This window comes from Haemorhous mexicanus, chromosome 6 (genome assembly GCF_027477595.1).
Source record: "Haemorhous mexicanus isolate bHaeMex1 chromosome 6, bHaeMex1.pri, whole genome shotgun sequence".
NCBI classification, from domain to species: Eukaryota; Metazoa; Chordata; class Aves; order Passeriformes; family Fringillidae; genus Haemorhous; species Haemorhous mexicanus.
The window spans coordinates 35,401,695-35,420,547 of record NC_082346.1 but is presented as its reverse complement, the minus strand read 5'-3'; positions in this window follow the sequence as shown (position 1 = coordinate 35,420,547).

The window sequence follows — 18,853 nt, the reverse complement described above, 5'->3', positions numbered from 1 at the left end:
TCCACTACCAAAAAAAAAAAAAAAAATTTAAAAATGTTATGCTTTGGGAATACAAAACCTTTAATTAGAAATCAACAAGTCAACCAATGAAAAAGTTTATTTTATATGCGTATTATCTATCTGCATACTGATTAGTTGTTGCTATTTAAAAAAACCCAAACCAATATTTCAAGTCTTTTTTTTTCTGCACATAAAACTAAATCAAATGAGTTCTGAGCATTGAACAACCCATAGATAAACTGTTAAGGTCATACAATATTGAAGGAAATAATGCAACAAGATGCTAAAGAAAGTAATTTACTCCCAAACATAAGTTAAGATTGGAGTTGGTGGCGGGCTAACTACTGGAGTGGTTTCTTTAGTAAGCACATTGTTATAAGCAGCAGTCTGAAATACAATGTATTTTACTGTATTTGGTATCAACTCACCTTTTTCTTTCATGATTCTGTCAGGAAAATTGCTTATTGGAATAATCACAGAAGTTAAAGGAAAGCAAAATTTTCTGTGGTCTGTTATTATCTAAATAGAACTTGCTTTAGAGCATTGTTTCATCTTGCAGACAAAAACATAATGTCCAATGATAGGTAGAAGTCAGTGAAGCCCAACCTGGAAATAAAAGTGAATTTTTGATGGTGAGGACAATTAAATATTGCAACAATTTTTCAAGTGATAGAGTAATGTTTTTCATCACTTGGAATCTCTAAATCAAAATGGGCGGGTTTCCAAAAGACAATCCATTATGCCTCTGTGGGTTACTGTATGCTATGGGAAGAATGGAATCTCTGACCTTTTTTGTGCAAGTCAGATAGCATTATTGTAATGGCACCTTCAAAACACATTACTGTATTCATTTAGCCTTCTAAAATTCAAGCTAATATTAACAGGTCTTTTTGAAAAAAATTACTTCTGTATTCTGGTCTAAAAATGACTGTCATGTTTGTGACATTGATAGAAGCAGTATTCAAACACCACCACTTTCTTTGTTACAATCACTCAAATGCCAAACAGGGAGTGGCTTCTGCCTTCTGCCTTGTTGTTGTATCAGCCACAGGTAATTTGTAAATAACAGTGACTGGGTATGCCAAAGTTTGTCCTTGAAATGAAAAGGAGACAGCTGAAGAAAGGAGGCGGGGGAAATTCTGCACAGTCAATGCCAGGTTGGGGATCTGTCAGTATCAAATTATCATTTCCATTTTGTCTTGTGATTGTAACTTTCATTGTGAATTAGAGCATTCATTCTGCTGCAGCGTCTTGACACCCAGTGAGAGAATCAAGATAGTGTGTGACAGAGCAATCAGCAGCTGAGCTGAGCCAGGGCTGAGGGGCTGCTCTTTACTGGAGCAATGACATCCAGGCTGTTAGAGCCATTGACTGTGAATAGCTGCAGAGACAATGCAGGTACAAAGATGGAAGAGGTTTGGAGCTGAAACCTGGACCTTTCCTGCTCACTTTCAACTTCTAGCAGGCAATCCAGATGGGAAAAGAGAAAAAAACGATCTTCCCTGAGCAAGGCAGGCCATCTAGCAGCAGAGGTAATAAGACCAGGCAAAGCACCACAGGGGATCTGCTTGATCTAAGTCAGATGTAGATCAATCTTAGGAGTCCCAGGTGTAGCAATATCTAGTCTAGACCACAAATCAAGAAAATAATGTTCTTCATACAATCAATGTTACTGCAAATATCCCCATTAAAGAAGATATGAAGAGATGTTGAGGAAAGGTTTCATTTTCTGTCAATTCTGTCATTAATTTTGCTGCTTCACTGGTGGCAGTGAGGGGGTTTTTGTCCCCTTTAATCGTGGCAAGAAGCAACTCATTTAGCTATATTCATCAGAACACATTACAGCTCACGACTGGAAGGAAGGAAAGTTTCAAAACTAAAAAATGGCCAAGCCCTGTGTATCATTATGTCTTCTGTCTGTTGGTGTAAGTGGAAAACTCCAGCCTACTTATGACTGGAACTTTAAATAGTCAAATAGACATTTACTTAAAGTAGCTTATGTGCATGTTTCTGTTCTGTCCATTCTTTCTAAAAAACCACCATTACATATGTAAGATAGTTATTCTAAAGGAACACTTAGAATATTGTATCATCAGAGCTATTTTTACTTTGAGCCAAATCACCTATGCCATTTTTTTATTATCTTTGTCAATTACATTTATTAAATGGGAATTTAGCATGTAATATACAGCAAAATGTTTGAAATAATAATTTTTTAATACTGAATACATAAACACCCAGTGACTGTTGAAAACCATATATAAATAAAATGTAAAATAACTTATTAGTTAGAAAACATACCCCATAAACTCCTTTGCTACCAAAGTTGCTACCTATAGGTTTGTTTGAAAGTCATTTTCTAGTAACTGTGATTTGCATTTGCATAGTATTAATAATTACAGATGAGTTTCTGTAGTTTCAGCTAAAGATATTGCAATAAGGACATCAAAGTCCATGAAAATTTCTTAATCTTAGGTGTATTAGAAAAAAAATAATTATTAAAGGAATGTGCAGGTAGATGGTTTGAAAAAATGAAGACCTAATCACTTGGGTGACCCGGGTTGTGAAGCACAGCAGTCTTCCTTGTTTTATTGAGTCAGACTACATTTCAAGGGTTACAAAAGCACCACGGACCAACTTTTTCCTTCTGCACTAAATTTCTCCCTGATGCATCACCATTGAAACCAACATTTTGCCAGGGATATACAGGAAATCACTGCAACTGAAAACTGTAGTTTTACAATTTAAAACCTGATTTAAAAACTTTTATGTCTTTCTAAAGTTTTTTAGCAATATTTCCACTGAGATCTGAATATAAACTAGTGGTATTTTTTCTGGCTACAGAACAAGAAGCAAAGGAAACTCTCCTCCTTGGATCAACAGTCCCTGGTGAAGAATCCATCCATTCAACTGGCTTGATCAATGAGCCATTACAGAAGTAACTATTTCCTTTTTCAAAAATGACAAATTCTTCAACACTGCAAAACCACTGTACAATTATACCCAAGAATACAAATATGCAACAAGTATATGAGAAGCAAATAAAGGCCATTTTAGTATCATAGTCTTGTAGCCCAGTCAGTGTCTGCCTTCATTTTTTCTACTTTTAAAAGTAAGAAGATGAAAGTGGAAGGTTGATGGTGTTTGCTGGTTTATTGAGAAAATTAATCATTATCTTTCATGTATCATAGCACAAAAGCCCTTTTGTATAAATGAATGGACTAAATGATTTCTGAACAATTCCTGAATTATTGCACATCTGATAAGTTCAGTGTAAGGAAGAGGCACAATTTGCATTTTTGGGTATCAGGTCTGCAGTTCAACCTCACACATTATAAAACAGTTTTTCCAGTCATTTTTCCTTCTCTTTAACATATTCCTATGTAAGCATGGTAGTGGTATCAAACTCTGATGCATCTGATGTGGAAACAAAAACTCTCAATGTTAAATACTGTTTTATTGATCAGAGCTTGTATCCTGACTGGGTCAGGCTTTTTCTGTGTGCAGTAAGTTTGTACCAAAAAACACCATGGATCATTGCTTGTGAACTTGTGGGCTGCTCTCCCTGGAACCCAAAGTGTTTGCGTGCTGAGAACAGGATCATCTCCCTCTCAGATTTCTAAAAGAACTGTACCTGAAATTAAAAGGGTGATATTTTTAGAAGAAAACTAAGTATGATGCTATTTAATTATGAAATGAGGAAGGGAAGACTGTATGACAAAAGCTAAAAATTTAGATATAAAGTGTAAGAAGGTTGAAATGCAGTGTGGGTTTACCAAAACTATAACCTAACAAGATGAAAAGGTTACATACCTCATAGATAAAAGAAATGCACTAGACTTCATTCTCATTAAAACCTAGATAATTAAGATAATTCTACACTGCAAGATAATTGTCAAACAAATATTATCAAAGAAACAGAAAGCCTTGTCTTTTGAGAGCAGTCTTTCAATTATGGCTTTTGAGGTTGAAAGAAAATATGGTTACTGCCAACAAAAAAATCATGGTATACATGCCAGTGATAGAAAAGAGCCATTTAAAGATAGGATAGATTTAAAGAACATTGACTGATGCCAAAATTCATTTAGAGGAGAAAAGAAACTTTCCAGCTGTCAGAGTTTCTGGGTCTATCTTCCAATGGAAGAATGGCTCCTGGGAAGGTCTTGGCATTTCTGAAAGAGCAAAATAATGCAGTCCCTGGAGAAGCAAAGGGCTCCACTCAGTGGCTTATGGTCTTTCTAGTTTTACTCTCTGAAGAAAGAGAAAGAGAGTGTGAAAGATATGAACCTCACTTTTATATGTCTTTTACTTATTTTCATTGGAATTGTAAATATTTCTTTACACGCACATACTTAAGAAACTTTTCTAGATACTTCTAATTAGAATTCAAGGCTTTTCCTTCAATCAATTATCTCCCCCTAAAAAATCCAGTGTAAGTGCCTGAAGGATCTCTTAACTGAAATCTCTCCCATGGCACCTACACTTACATGAGGAGGAAGTAGAGCTTCAGTTGGTGGAAGGTGTGGGGAATGCAAGATTTACCACCATGACCTTTTTCAGTCATTGGGGCTGTCCTGGCTTTAGTTAGTTATGAAAAATATCATTTCATGGTTTTTTTCAGATTCCAGGAATGAACTAATGATAATTAGTGCTGGTGAGCTAATCCACCAGCCAGCAGATTTTGTAGGACAGTAAATATGACCTTGTTGTGTTCCTCGGCTTTTAGCTTTAGCTCACTTCTTACTCTATAAAGGTACAAAACTTTGACCAAAGTTAACCCGTAGGTCACTGTCAAAGTTCCATTGTTTTGTGCTAGAGCATATGTAAAAAATGTCTGCCTTCTGGACTGTTGAATGTTTCCTGAACTGTTGAATGACACCACTGAGGAAGATGTGAAGGCTGCAGCACCAGCAGCTGATAGCACATGAGGGTAGTAAAAGATATTCCTCACCGTGGCATTCCTTTCCTGGTATAACTGGCAGTGAATGGGTGCAATAATTAAAGATTCTCAACAATTTCAGATGGAAGGACTTTTTTAATGGAATTTTTTTTTGTGGTTTTGTAACTGTGACATTATGGTATGTGAAAGTTATGCCGTGGCACACATATTATTAGATGGATTATATTTTTGCCTTAAGCCTTGTCCCCTACCCCAAATAAGACCCCATTCAATAGGGATTGGATAAACTTGTAGCTTGATGAACCTCAACCAAAAGGAAATTCTTAGTTCTTAGTTTTTCCATAGACTTTTACAAGTTTCATTGCCCTTAATAATTTAAAGAATTTGCACCAGCAGTCTTCATGCTCTGGGGACACCTTCCTTCCATTTGAATACTATTCTGTAACACTTTGAACAGGTTGTTTTTCAAGGCAAGTGGTGTAATTTGCAAAGCTTTCTTTTTCTCATTACATCTATTCAAATATCCTCTCTAGTTACCATTGCCCTCATCAATCTAAGTTTCCTGCTCAGCTTCTCTGTTTGCTACTTTTTAGCCAAGACAGGAGGGAAAAATAATTTTTTGTCTATGACAGAAGTAATCAACATGTAGCATTTCAATCATAATGAATTGCATAATAATATATCCCTATCCAAATAGCCCTAAATATTGCTTAAGGTTTGATTTAAACAGATTCAAGCCTATTTCTCTTTCTTTAGCGAAATCTCTCTAAAAACCAGCATTCCATGTCCTGGTAATCTTTTGTTTGAAAGAAGGTATGTCTTTATGCAAATATCTTTCAAAAACTCCCTGACCAAAGTGGCTTTAGGATTCACTTCACACATTCTGAAGCTATAACATTCTGACATATTAGTTCACTTGGGTTCTGAATGGTTCATGACTCTTCATTTTCCAGCAACTCGATGTTTATGGCATGTGCTCAATTGTTTTAAGGCATGACTAAAAAGTGTAAAACTGGTCTACGAGATCACTAGTTCAGAAAAAATTCTCTGCTCTGTTGAATTCAATAAGCAGTGTATATATTTACTTTCTCTGTCTATTACTTTTTTTTTAAAAAACCTTTTGAGTGTTTCAGAATTGTAGGGTTGGAAGAAGTAGTTAGAAATACCATTTTTCTGTATGCAAACTTCATGGTGCAGAAAACATCTTTTTTTTTTTTTTTTTTAATGTGGAAATGTGGGTCTCTAAAATAATTACAGCTTTGCAGAACAATCCACAGAGTTTTACCTACCTCCTCAAGACCACAGAGAGAGAGGAAAGATGAGGAAAAATAGCCTATCTCTATTCATCATCCTGCAGTAGGGAAAATAAAAACTGGACAGAGCACTGTAATTTGGAGTTTGAGGACAAAAAGAGATAAAATTCTGCTTCCCTAGAATAGTACATACAAAAATCCCTTTTCTTCAAAGCCTTCTTCAATCTATACATCATGAAACAACATTGAAATAAATCTTTGAAAAAAATTTCTCCTTTGGACGCTAACAGCTTTTCCAAATAATCTGTTTTCCTTAATGATGAGAGAGGTACAAACTTTAAGAAAACCAGCAGATGTTTAATGGCCATTTTAAACTAATTGTATTGACTGTATCCTGTTGAACTGAAGAATTGTATCCATTAGAATTCTCTTGTATAACATTCTGCCTTTCCTGACATTATCTGTAGTGGCAATGGAATTTCCCTGATCATTTAGGTAACTTAATAAAGTGAGATATGTCAGATTCCCTTTTTTACTTCAGATCTCCCCAGTCATGAGGAAGACATAATAATTAAAAAGAAAAAAACTAAGAATTGTATGAGTTGTAGGTTTTTTATAAAAAAAGCTGCTTTTCAGTTGTATTAAAAATGTCAACATTGACTAAATGGAGAAATAGATTTTCTCTTCATGATGGATTAAAAAAAAGTGAATGCAAATGCATTTTCAGTTTCAGTACAGGTAGAAAGTATGATGCCTAGTTTTGCACAGCTCTGCTAAGCAGGTACGTATGCATCACTTGAAATGGTGTCTAATATTCCACAGATGGCAATTACTTGCAGAGGAATGGCTAGGGACTTAATTAAAAAGGCTGAGAGTTAGCAAAGTAAAATGCTGCAGAAGCACATGAAAAATCTATACATTATGCAAGGCACTCCATAGAATGTTTAGGAAGCTAAAAGTGTCTTTCTACATTTTCCCTTCATTTCTGCACAAAAGGTTTACTATAAAATAAAGGTTAGTTGTGCCATGTTTAAGATTATATTTTAGGTAACTGAACCTACTACACAACAAAGCAAAATATATTTGACTGCACAATATTGATTTTACATGAAAGCACATCAGTTAGTAAAATGCAAAAACCAATAAAACATCACCCCTGGCTGGGATAGATATCTCTAGATACAATTTATTTTTACATTTAAACCAATTATTGGGCTTGTTGCATTTAAAAATGTGCACCATATATCCTTTCAAGGACTTTTTTATTCAATCAAATCAATTGCATTGATCTCCATATTCCATATTAAACACCAATCTTAAATTAAAGCTGACACATTTTGAAGGCCAAAGTATAAGTTTCTAAGCAGAAATAAATTCTACAAGGCTTTCTTTGTGTGTTTTTTATTCCCAAACATGAATACAAATATTGATTTTGTTTTAACACACAATTTATGAGCTATTTCAATGCTTATTTCTTCCTAAAATATGTTCAATAATACAAACTTACAGAAACAGAATGCTCCGTGAAGTTCTTTGTTGCATTGGAATACAATGATGATTTTCATAAATAATTAAATGACAGAATGGAAATAAATCTTTAGGCATAATTGGTCATGAAGAATCTATGACTAACAGAACATACAACCAACCTACCACTTGTTGAAATGCAGATATAGGGACAAGATTTGTTTCTTATGAGCATGTCATCAGAACAGTTAACATCGACCTTGAGCCTGACCAAGTTGGTTTTGCTCCCAAATGGTATCTGCAAAGAGAGGAAGCAAGACTGTAAATTCAGAGAGGCCATTCACATGGACAAAGCTATTAGGCATAGGACTGCTGCTAAGTATTCTCATGGCCTCTGTCCACTGATGATGGGGGCAAAACTCCAATTTCATACGAAGATACCAGTGTCTATTTATCCAGCCGTCTTTTCCCCTTCTGGCATCACTTCTCTATGCCTTGTAGAAAAACAGCCATGCCTCTTGGAAAGGGCTTCTCACTTCTCCCTGGCTCATCAGTTTCCCAGCTTTTAAAGCTCTATTGGCATTGTTTCTACTTTGGAACCTCTATCTCCTGATAGTTTTTAATTAGCTTTAGATGCATTATTCAACTCTCTGAAGTTTCCAGAGTTTACGCAGAGTTTGCGTGAAAGTAAAATGGAAGAATCCAGACTTTAAAAATATTTTAAACATTCAGAATGTTCACTGTCCTGTTCACACCTCTCCATCTCTTCATATTGTTGTGTGCATATGTTGCAGTCAAATGAACAGCATAAGAACCAAGGAGGGAATTTGTCAAATACTCCAAATAGCTGCACATCACTACAGATTATGACTGCTTGGATTTAGGGAACATTTTTTTGGCTGAGGAAACATTCCAATGGGATAGATTAATCTATGTAAACCACACAGCTCAGCTGAAACTGCTGTTCAGCATTCTAAATTGCCACCTTCGTCTTCTTTCAGCACAAAAATGTGCATTTCTTCCTATAATAAAGATATTTTATAATAGCAATAAGGCAACTCCAGGGTGTGCGGTTATCACGAGATAATCATACCCTGGAGGGATTGCAGATACTTGGCTGTGCCTCATAACACCCCATGTGTGTGTTTATCTCATGATAACCCTACTCTCTTTTGTATCTTATTGCCTAATTATCCTCTGCTAATGCAAAATACTAATTTTTTTGTCTGAAACAATATGTGCAAGAATGCATTGCTAACAATCACTGGAGGACATTGACAAATAATGCTGTCACTACTTTGTACTCTCTTCCAGCCAGAAATTTACATAAAGAACCAACTTTGGATATTTTTTTCTAAACCAAATCAAATTCTTTAAGGCAACATCAACTAAAATATTGGAACCAGGCCAAGTAAATATCTCTAAAAATTCCATGTATATTCTTATATGCGATTTGTATAGTTTTACTTATATAAAATACCAAATTTCTTTCTTAGGTATTTACATCTCTTTATATTTCTTATTTTAATGCACAGAAGGTAGTTTCTTGACTGCTGCTTATGGGTCCAGAAGGAGGTCTTAGGATCCCCATCTGATATTTATCTGAGGATAAATTTTATTTTATTTAATCTCCATATAGGGAGTGCTAGCTATGGTTCAGATACCATTGGGAGATATTCAGAGAGAGTAAAGATTCTGACCTCTCTTAAGGAGATGGAATTTTTTTTCATTGTAAATCGCAAAAAAATGAGTTAAACCTGTTTTTCACTGATGCTGCAATCTCACAGATAATGTTCAATAGCTCGTTAGTTGAATCAATGTCGTAAAAATCACATTTAATCACAATTCATTGAAAATAAACAAACTAAAAAATTGGTTCCCATTTTTAACTGATAGACTTATTCTGCAATTTAAGTGTGAATATTATAAAACATTGTAAAAGGTAACCTAACACATAAAAATAGTATGTATAAGAATTGCCTTTTCATCTTTTAATAAAAGCTGTATCAATTGAAAATCATTGACTGGTCAAATGATAATCTGACATATTAAGATGACATTAAACCCCATGAAATGTAGCAGAAAAAATGTCCTCAAAATGCAAAATGATAGGGTAATCCCATGTCTATAAGTTTAATTTATAGAGACTTCATCATTCTATATTAATAATATTACTGAATTTTATTACACATACTCTACTCATATGCCCAAACATTGTATGAGTTTTGACCAGTTTCAAAGGGTTTTTTTCCATGGACCATTCTAACAGAAAAGAAGAAGAAACCTGTAGACTATTCAGTAATGATAAAGAAATACAAGACAGGTTTTTTTGTAAACAGAAATAAGAGAGGACAAACAGTAGAATATTTTTAGAGAAATTCATTTGGTACAATGCCAAACACAATAAAAAATGCAATCCTGAGAACCCACAATATGACATTTTATATATCTGTCTTATATATGTGCGTCTGTGTTTGGTTTATATCTACGTAGGAAACGTGCATTTTTGGTTTTATTTTGTGTTTTATAATATATTATTATTTTCCATACTGTTTGCAGTGAACAAATTCTACTTTTAATAGCACCACCTGTGTAGATCCGCAGGCTTTGGACTCTTCCTTCCTTTGTTGTGAGCTACAGTTAATTAAATCAAGATTTTTTTCCTTTCAGAATATCTATTTTTACACTCTGTTTTTATGTAAAATTGCTTTCATGTTCCCTGTCCTCCCACTCAACCAGTTCTTCTGAAAAGCATGTATGTTTATCTCTCTTAACATTGCTTACAGATCTCATTTCTCAATGCTTTGATTATTTCAGATGGCCTTCTCTGAATTCTAGCTTCTTGTTGCCAGTGGGAGAGAATTTCCTTAATGCAGCTCTCCTCAGAATTCGCTAGCTCTGTGGCTGCCTTGCCTGTGGCAGTCTTGGCAGCCCTTGCCATGGTGTGCTCTTGGAAAAAGAATCAAGGGGCATATTCCCAATGAGCACAGACCAAAAGAATTATAAAAAATAAATACTTCTAATACAGGATGAGGTTGATATGCAAAACCCACACTAATCATAGCAGCTGCTGGTTTAGAACAAAGATTTGAGCTCAGTCTCCTTATCTTAATAGAAGTATATCTATATGTGAGGCAGGAAGGGGCTCAGAGAAAGCTACATGCACTAGAATTAGCAGGATTTTCCCCTACAGTGTCCTCAATACTACTATTATCGTTATTATTAATATTATTAATTATATCCTTGAACTGATATGAATGCACTGCTGTGAGGATGTAATTCATAAAACATATCTAGTAAGAGCTTTACAAATAAAGAATAGTCTATTATGTTAGCTCTGTCTTGAATTCTCTCCTTTTTCATTACTTATGCCATTAAAATTCATCTTAGCCTTTAAAGTGGACATCAATATGCCAGCAATAATAGAAATCACTCTGAATAGCCAGACAAAGTTTTGTGCCCTACAACATGGTGGGAAATCGACCTGAAATCTTTCTGATCAATTGGAAACTGGGAAGAATTTGACTTCAGTTGCTACAGTCAGGCTTTCACCTGTTGTATTACATTTCTTGGAGAATTTTGCTAGCATTTATCTTGAGACACACCTTACTGACAGACTGCAGGACTGCTCATCCTCCACAGAAATAATCTTCCTCCTGCCAATATTAACATTAGCATTTGGCTAACATTTAATTATGTCTAAATGAAAGTAGTCCAACAACTTCCAGTGAAAGTGTTTAATCATTAAATCTTTCTCTTGGGCATTATTAAGAAAGAATTGGATACCAAATATTTTACTTCACAGAACATTATAATGCATGTGCAGCTGTGCAGCTCTTCTGTAATTTTATTTTGTCAGCAAAGATTTAACATGACTGTTTCTTACCTAGGCAATGAGGGTACAATGATGTCACAAAGTCATTTATAATAATTCTTAGTGGAGAAGCCCTGTTTTAGCATGTATCATTGTCTACAGTCTTTTTTTCATTGAGTAGAGTCTTGCTTCTGTGATACTGTTTCATTCTAAAATAATTCATAGTCAGGATCTCCTAGGAATATTACAAAAAAAAAAAACATTTAATGAGAGTAATAACAATGGCTTAAGGAAAACTTTTTAATATTTCATTTTCAATTAAAAAATTAATTTTGAAATATCTGAGTTTCTCATCCTCAAATGTTGCATTTGTCATTATTGTTAATGAAAGGTTATTTAAAAGAGTAAGACATCTTTATTAGGCTCCTTCAAAATACACCACTCTAAATTTCAAGTCAGCTGAACACTACTATGTATTTAGCAGCTGAGACACCAAAAGAGATACATAAACATAAAGCTCACTCAGATTTGCCAAGAATGGCTTCTCAGTTTATGTTTTTACCCTCAAATCCTGCAGTAAAGCTGCATTCAGCTTAGAAACGTTGTTTCAGTTTCCCTGTGGTCAGGATTTTCTCCTGTATTCTGTTACCTTTACATACATTTACAGGGCTGGACTTATTTCAACAGAGCACTTAAGCATATATGTAAATTCATTCCTTCCCCAAATATATGTGACTTTGTGCTTAACTGTAAACACATCCTCATGCTGCACTTCCTTCAGTGAAATGTGAGCATTTGTTGAGGTGCTGTTGTAGAACAAAGATCCAGTGAAGGCACTGCTGGCCTTAGTGAGAGATTAAAATCAGGGCCTTACCTAGGTTTCAAGAAATAAAAGTCAATAAAATTCCTGAAAGGAATGAAAGACACCAAGACCAAATTCTGCCTCGAACATCATAATACTGTTATTCTGTTTTTCACACCTGAAGGCAGAAAATTCAGACTGCTAAGCAAATACTTATAAATTAAGACTAAATCAAGATTATTGAGCTAGCATTAAAAAAAATCCATTCTGAGTTGCAAGAGCTATGACTCTTGGTAAAACTTGGTGTTTTCTTCTTCTGTATCTCTAAATCTTGCCAGTATTCCAGATATTATTAATTCTTTATTAATATCCATTTATTAATGTTTCCAATCACATTTTCATCCTACATTGCTATTAGAAGCAGCCCAGAGACTGGAGAAATTTTTCAATAGAGCTGCATGCATGTGTTACAAAAATGCTCATGTTTTCATCACTGTTCCTACTCACACTTCAAAATGCAGACTTGCTTACCTCCAGGGATTGCCAGAGAGCTTCAGTTCTTGTGGATGCGCAATTTTCACAGCAGATATCCTGAAAACACTAGAGTTCATAGAAACCACAGAGATTCTATGATTCCTTGAAGAGATGTGGCCAAACCACATTCCTTTGAGTGAAAAGTGGCTCCTGGTGAGACAAATATCTCAGAATAACAAAACCAGTATTACAGTTAAAAAAAAAATTAAAAAACCCCAAATCCCCCAATCAAACAAAAACATAAAAACCCAAAAACCTATCTCTAAAAGTTATGTTACACTGATTTTCAAATCTCTTGGAAGAAAAGAAATGAAATTATTTTGCACAACATCACCATTTATAACTTTTTAATAAGTAAATGAGTGATCAATGAGAAATGGTGCCCATCGGCTCTCTGCTCCATTGGCCTTTGCTAAACTAAGAGTGGAACCAGTTGCTCAGATGAAAAGATGGGGAGAGGGAAAGACATGGACAAATACAGCAAAAGGGAATTTCTGTTCCAAATTAAACTCCATAGGTAGAGAATAATACTTTAAAACATTTTTCAAAATATGGGTATTTCATTTAATTCCTAGAATTCACTGGTCGGGCCATACTGGAGAAGTAGCCTTAAGACAGCATGCTGAAATTTTTCTGTAGTTTCTGTAGCATCTGGAATGCCTCTTTACATTTTGAAAAGGTTTCACTTCTGCATCTAGGAGCAAGATTCTTTTGTTTCCTGGAACACATACACCACAACTTGAACTGTCATTCACAAAACTTATTTGATTACCCAGCCTGAGATTATTTTTGAACCCTTCTTTCACAAACATTCTTGTTCTTCATTCTTGCTCTATTATATTAAGAAATAAATGTTTGCCATGTTTTAAGGCTTCATCTCGTTATGCACTCTCAACAGTAATGCCTCCTTTTATATCCAGCAATTATGTCTGAGAGAGGTTAAAAATCTATGAATGTCAGACCTCCTTGGACACATAGTTGCAGTCATTTTTTTGCATAGAAGACTTCAAATCAGGATGTGCTTGTCTGTGTAAGGTGAGGTTTAGGATATGCCTATTTCAGAAAAAAAACTTTCAAAAAGAAAATTACCTTTTCTTGAGCGGTGCAAAACCATTTTCACCCTTAATTTCTGTGATTTAATTTCTTTTGGTATTTCCTAATAGTACCATAATAATAAGTTATGGCAAAGGTATCAGAAAAAAATGTGAGTCATATTCTAATCCCAGAGGAAAATCTTGTTTACATGATGAAACCTTTGCTGTGGAAAGCTTGGCAGTCTTGGTGGGTGGAATCTCTCATTGTCAGAACTTTCAACAAAAGAGCAGCTGCAGATACAGAAAATATTAAATAAAAATTACCAACAAGCTGTCTTACCTGTGTGCACTCCACAGAAAGGAAGGGCAAACACGAGCAGGTAGTGCTTGTACATCAGTCAAAACTCTGACAGCTACAGTGTAACATCTGACAACAATGACATGTGCTGCACTCCCTAAGATATTCCTCTAACTGAACCATAAAGAGACAAATAAATTAGTAATAGTACCTTGCCTGTCAATGTCCTATCTTGCAGGCTTCTCACACTGTTGATTAGCATTGTTTGAAGAGGTTCATCAACACATTTACATTCAGAGGAAAAAAGAAGAATGCTGAATTCTTTTATTACCTTAAGAAAAAACCAGCAAAATAAGGGGCACCTGAATCCTCATGATCACATATTGATTTCTAGGAAAAGGATAGACAAAAATCTGTATAATGCTTCCACACTAGTCAAACAGATCTGATTTTGTCTTCATTCATCTGCTGTGTGGCAGATGAAGCTCTCTTAAACAAATCAGTATTCTCATATAAGAAATAAATCAGATGGTCAGCCACTACCTGTCAGATTTTGCCCGTATTCCTGCTGCCTGACACAAAGCCAGCACAATATTTTCCTGTAATACTTTATTTTATATATACTTGTCAGGGATTTTTCTTACTGTCTTTTACAGCTGGAGTTATAATTATTATGAAAAAGAAGGTGACTGGGAGTACCTGCAGGTGCTAATGAGTGCTAATGGCCCTGACAAGCCCCACCCAGAGCCTCCACCCACAGCCTGGCCCCTGGGCTCCATCTCATTTCAGGGATGGGCTGTGAATACTTGCACACGTCTTAAAACTTTAATTGGCATTTAGTTTTGATGGGAAAATAACTGAATTCCCTGTGTTGGGGTTTTCAATTTTATTAAAGCCAAACTTTGTTTCTCTCCTGATTTCACCTAGGGTAGAGGTAGCTTCTCCCCAGTAGCTGCTGCAGTGCTGTGTTTTGTATTCAGAATGGGAATGGTGTTGTTTTTGCTAAGCCATCTTTATCCTAAGTCAAGGACATTATTTCCCCTCGTCTCATGCTCTGCCAGTGAGAAGGTTCACAACAGAAACTGGGGGTAAGCATAGCTGGGATGGGTGACTTGAACTGACCAAAGGGATATTCCACACCATAGAGCTTCATGCCCAGTATATAAACTGAGGGGAGTTACCAGTGGCCAGTCTGGGTTGGGAAGGGAGGTCTGGCATCAGTCACCAGGTGGTGAGTAATTGTGCATGACTTCAGATTTTTTTCCTTTTTATTACTACGATTATCATTATTATTTACCATTACTACTGTATTTTAGAAAAATAAAATAAAATAGAAGAAAGGCCTTGAATGGATCGCTCTTTCTTCAGGGTGTCTGCAAACATGGATGTACAGCCTTTCATTCAGACTGTGACCCCAAAAATACTGTTCATTGCCGCAAAAGTCATGCATGGAAACCAGGTGGTACAGGCTTCCCGTATAAAATCCAGGGGTTGTGTCCTGGAATACACATGCAGCATGTTATATATACATGGTTCACCAACATCCAGTACTCACCAATGTATATTATATCTGTATATTACTCAGTGGCTCCAGGCCAACAGAAAAAATTCTAAGTCCAGTGTGAATCTGAGACATTGTCAAAGACATTTGTTTCCACATTTCCTTGTTCTACTCTGGAGCAGCAAACATAGACAATTTTTCCCTCTTTTCTTTTTGTTTAAAGACTGAACTTCTTCAAAATATTTTGGGTTTTTTTTCTTCTATGATATATTTAGTATTTGGTATGCATCAGCCTCTTTAATAATGAGTCAGGACACATAAGTAGCTTTCACTTTTTCTGCTAATTTGTGAATTACTTTTTTATAGTTGGACAAACCAAATAATCCTGATCTGCCTGGTTTATGCAGAAAAGATAGCTTAAAATGTTATCATATCTTTTTCTTTTTATTCTGTTCTTTTTTTACTTAGAATAGCAACGTAAGGAATGGAAAATGTGATCACTAAGATCCACTTGTTAATTGCCTGGTGGATGAGGAAAAGGCTGTGGATGTGTCATTCTGGACTCCAGCAAAGTCTTTGACACTGTCTCCCAGAGAAGAGAGGAGACAGTTTTCTCTCCTGGGAAAACTGGCAGCCCATGGCTTGGACAGGTGAACCTTCACTGGATTAAGAGCTGGCTGGATGGCTGGGCCCAAGGAGTAGTGATGAATGGTGCTGTATCCAGCTGTCGGCCGGTAACCAGCGGTGTCCCCCAGGCATCAATGTTGGGTCCAGACCTCTTTAACATCTTTATTGATGATCTGGATGAGGGGATCGAGTCTGCCATTAGCAAATTTGCAGATGACGTGAGGTGGGGGGAAAGGTTGATGTGTTGGAGGGTAGGAGGGCTCTAACAAGACCAAGTACCAGGTCTTGCACTTTGGACACAACCCTGTGCAGCACTATGGGCTGGGGACAGAATGGCTGGACAGCAGCCAGACAGGAAAGAACAGGGGGGTATTAACTGACAGCAGCTGGACCTGCCACACAACCAACAGTGTGCCCATGAGGCCAAGGGGGCCAATGGTATCTTGGCCTGGACCAGCAATAGTGTGGCAAGGAGGAGCAGAGAAGTGACTGGTGAGACAGCACCTTGAATTGTGTCCAGCTCTATGCCCCTCCCAGTTTTGGAAGGATGTTGAGATTCTGAAATGTGTTCAGAGAAGGGCAACAAGGCAGAGGGAGGATCTAAGACAAAAAGAACACTCTTATGAGGAGTGACTGAAGGAGCTGGGGCTTAGCCTGGAGAAGAGGAGGCTGGGGGGAGACATTATCACTCTCTACAGCTCCCTGAAAGAAGGGTGCAGCCAGGTGGGGGTCCATCTCTTCTCCCAGGCAACCAGGGACAGAACAAGAGGACACAGACTCAAGCTCTGCCCGGGGAAGTTTTGCTGGACATTAGGAAGAAGCTCTTCACGAAAAGGGTGATTAGGCATTGAATGGGCTGCCCAGGGAGGTGGTGAAGTCACTGTCCCTGGAGGTGTTTTTAAAGACTGGACATGACACTCGGTGCCGTGGTCTACCTGACCAGGTGGTGTTAGGGCATAGGTTGGAATCAACTATCTCAAAGGTCTTTTCCAACCTAATTGATTCTATGATTCTGTAAATGTCTAATCATCACTGCAGAATTCTGCATCTTAAGTGCTCCGTGACTTAACTAGTACATCCTGAAAACTCAACTTTCTTCATCATTGATAAATATCATTCTCTATAGCATAAAAAGGTGAAACATCAGTCTGTCCACTGGGTTGTGGAATGCTGCCTGTATGTTCAAGAGGTTGAGCTATTATTTTGTAAGACATTATTTAATCAAAGATTATTCAATCTGCCTGCCTTTCTGGTTTTTGTACTTCATGTCTAGGACAAGACTGTATTTATTATCTTTACAGAATCTTCATGTAGCCACACTAAAGCCCCTGAAGTAAAGGAATATCATAGTTGCCACTGAAAGCAGGAATGTCACAGTCAGAAAATACAGCTATTTATAGTTTGATGTGCAAGCTACTGACATTTATTTGCCTACTTGTTCACAGTTGTGTAGCCAAACCTTTAACAGCTACAGCCCAAAACCTGCATAATTTGCATTTACCTATTCTTGGTTATTTATGGCTCTTCTATATTTTCCTTTTCTTTAGTAAGTAACTTCTTTTAAGTGTAAAGCAAGATGCAGTACACGCTTAAGTTTTTCCATTATTTAAATTTGGTGAGAGCATTCATCTAGTTTCTTGAAATGGAAAGTGTTTCTGGAGTTTTTTTGTCATGGGGAGTTGGTGTGTCTGGTTCTTTCTTGGCTGACTTATATAATTTGGGTTTAGACTGTTGCATTATGAGATTTTAAAAGTTTCCCATGACTGACCACTGGTTAGCACAGTAATAAAAATGAACTTGAAGAGCAAGTGGAACACATTCCTAGCCATCATAATGACATTTTAGGGACTTTTAAAACTTTATTTCCATTTTAGTCTGATCTGCTTGTATTACTGAACTTATTTATCATTACCTTGGCTTACCAATATGATTTCTGAAGACAGCATATATTGATATCTTACAATTCCTACAAGGTTTCCTCACTTGAACTCTCTTAAATTTATGACGCATCTTCCACTAGTAGCTATCTACTTCCAAAAGCCTCTGACTCTCAGGTTTATTTCCAGTAACTTACGTTTCTCTTATTCTCATAAAATCTCAATTATTTTGGGCCTTCTAAATTTTTCTTTATTCATGTTGGTAAATGCAGAAGAAATTATTCATTAAGAATACAGATAAAGACTTAATAATGGCTTACTTTCCTTATTCTTTATGCATCTAATAAAGTTTCATAAATCTTAAGACTAATATAAAAGTCTAAAGCTCCTAATTTGTCAAAGGACAGTAGAAAAAGTGATTAATAAAATTCTTGTTTTATGGATGGTTTAGGTCATTGACGTTTATAAATTGAAGTTTTGAAAGCCATTTGGTTACCTATCCTAGAAGTGGCAATATGTGAAAATGGGTCCTCCTTTCAAAGGAGTAACACTGAGGGATTTTACACATTGACCTTATGATCGGCATTTGCAATTTTTTTTTGCCTTTATAAAGACCTAAATAAGCAATTTACAGAAACCAAAATAAACCTTAAAAACACAAACACATGAATGCAGAGATGAAAGAAATTAATTCTAGCCTACCTGCTAAGCACAACTACTTCATGTTTGAAAGTGGAAATAAGAGA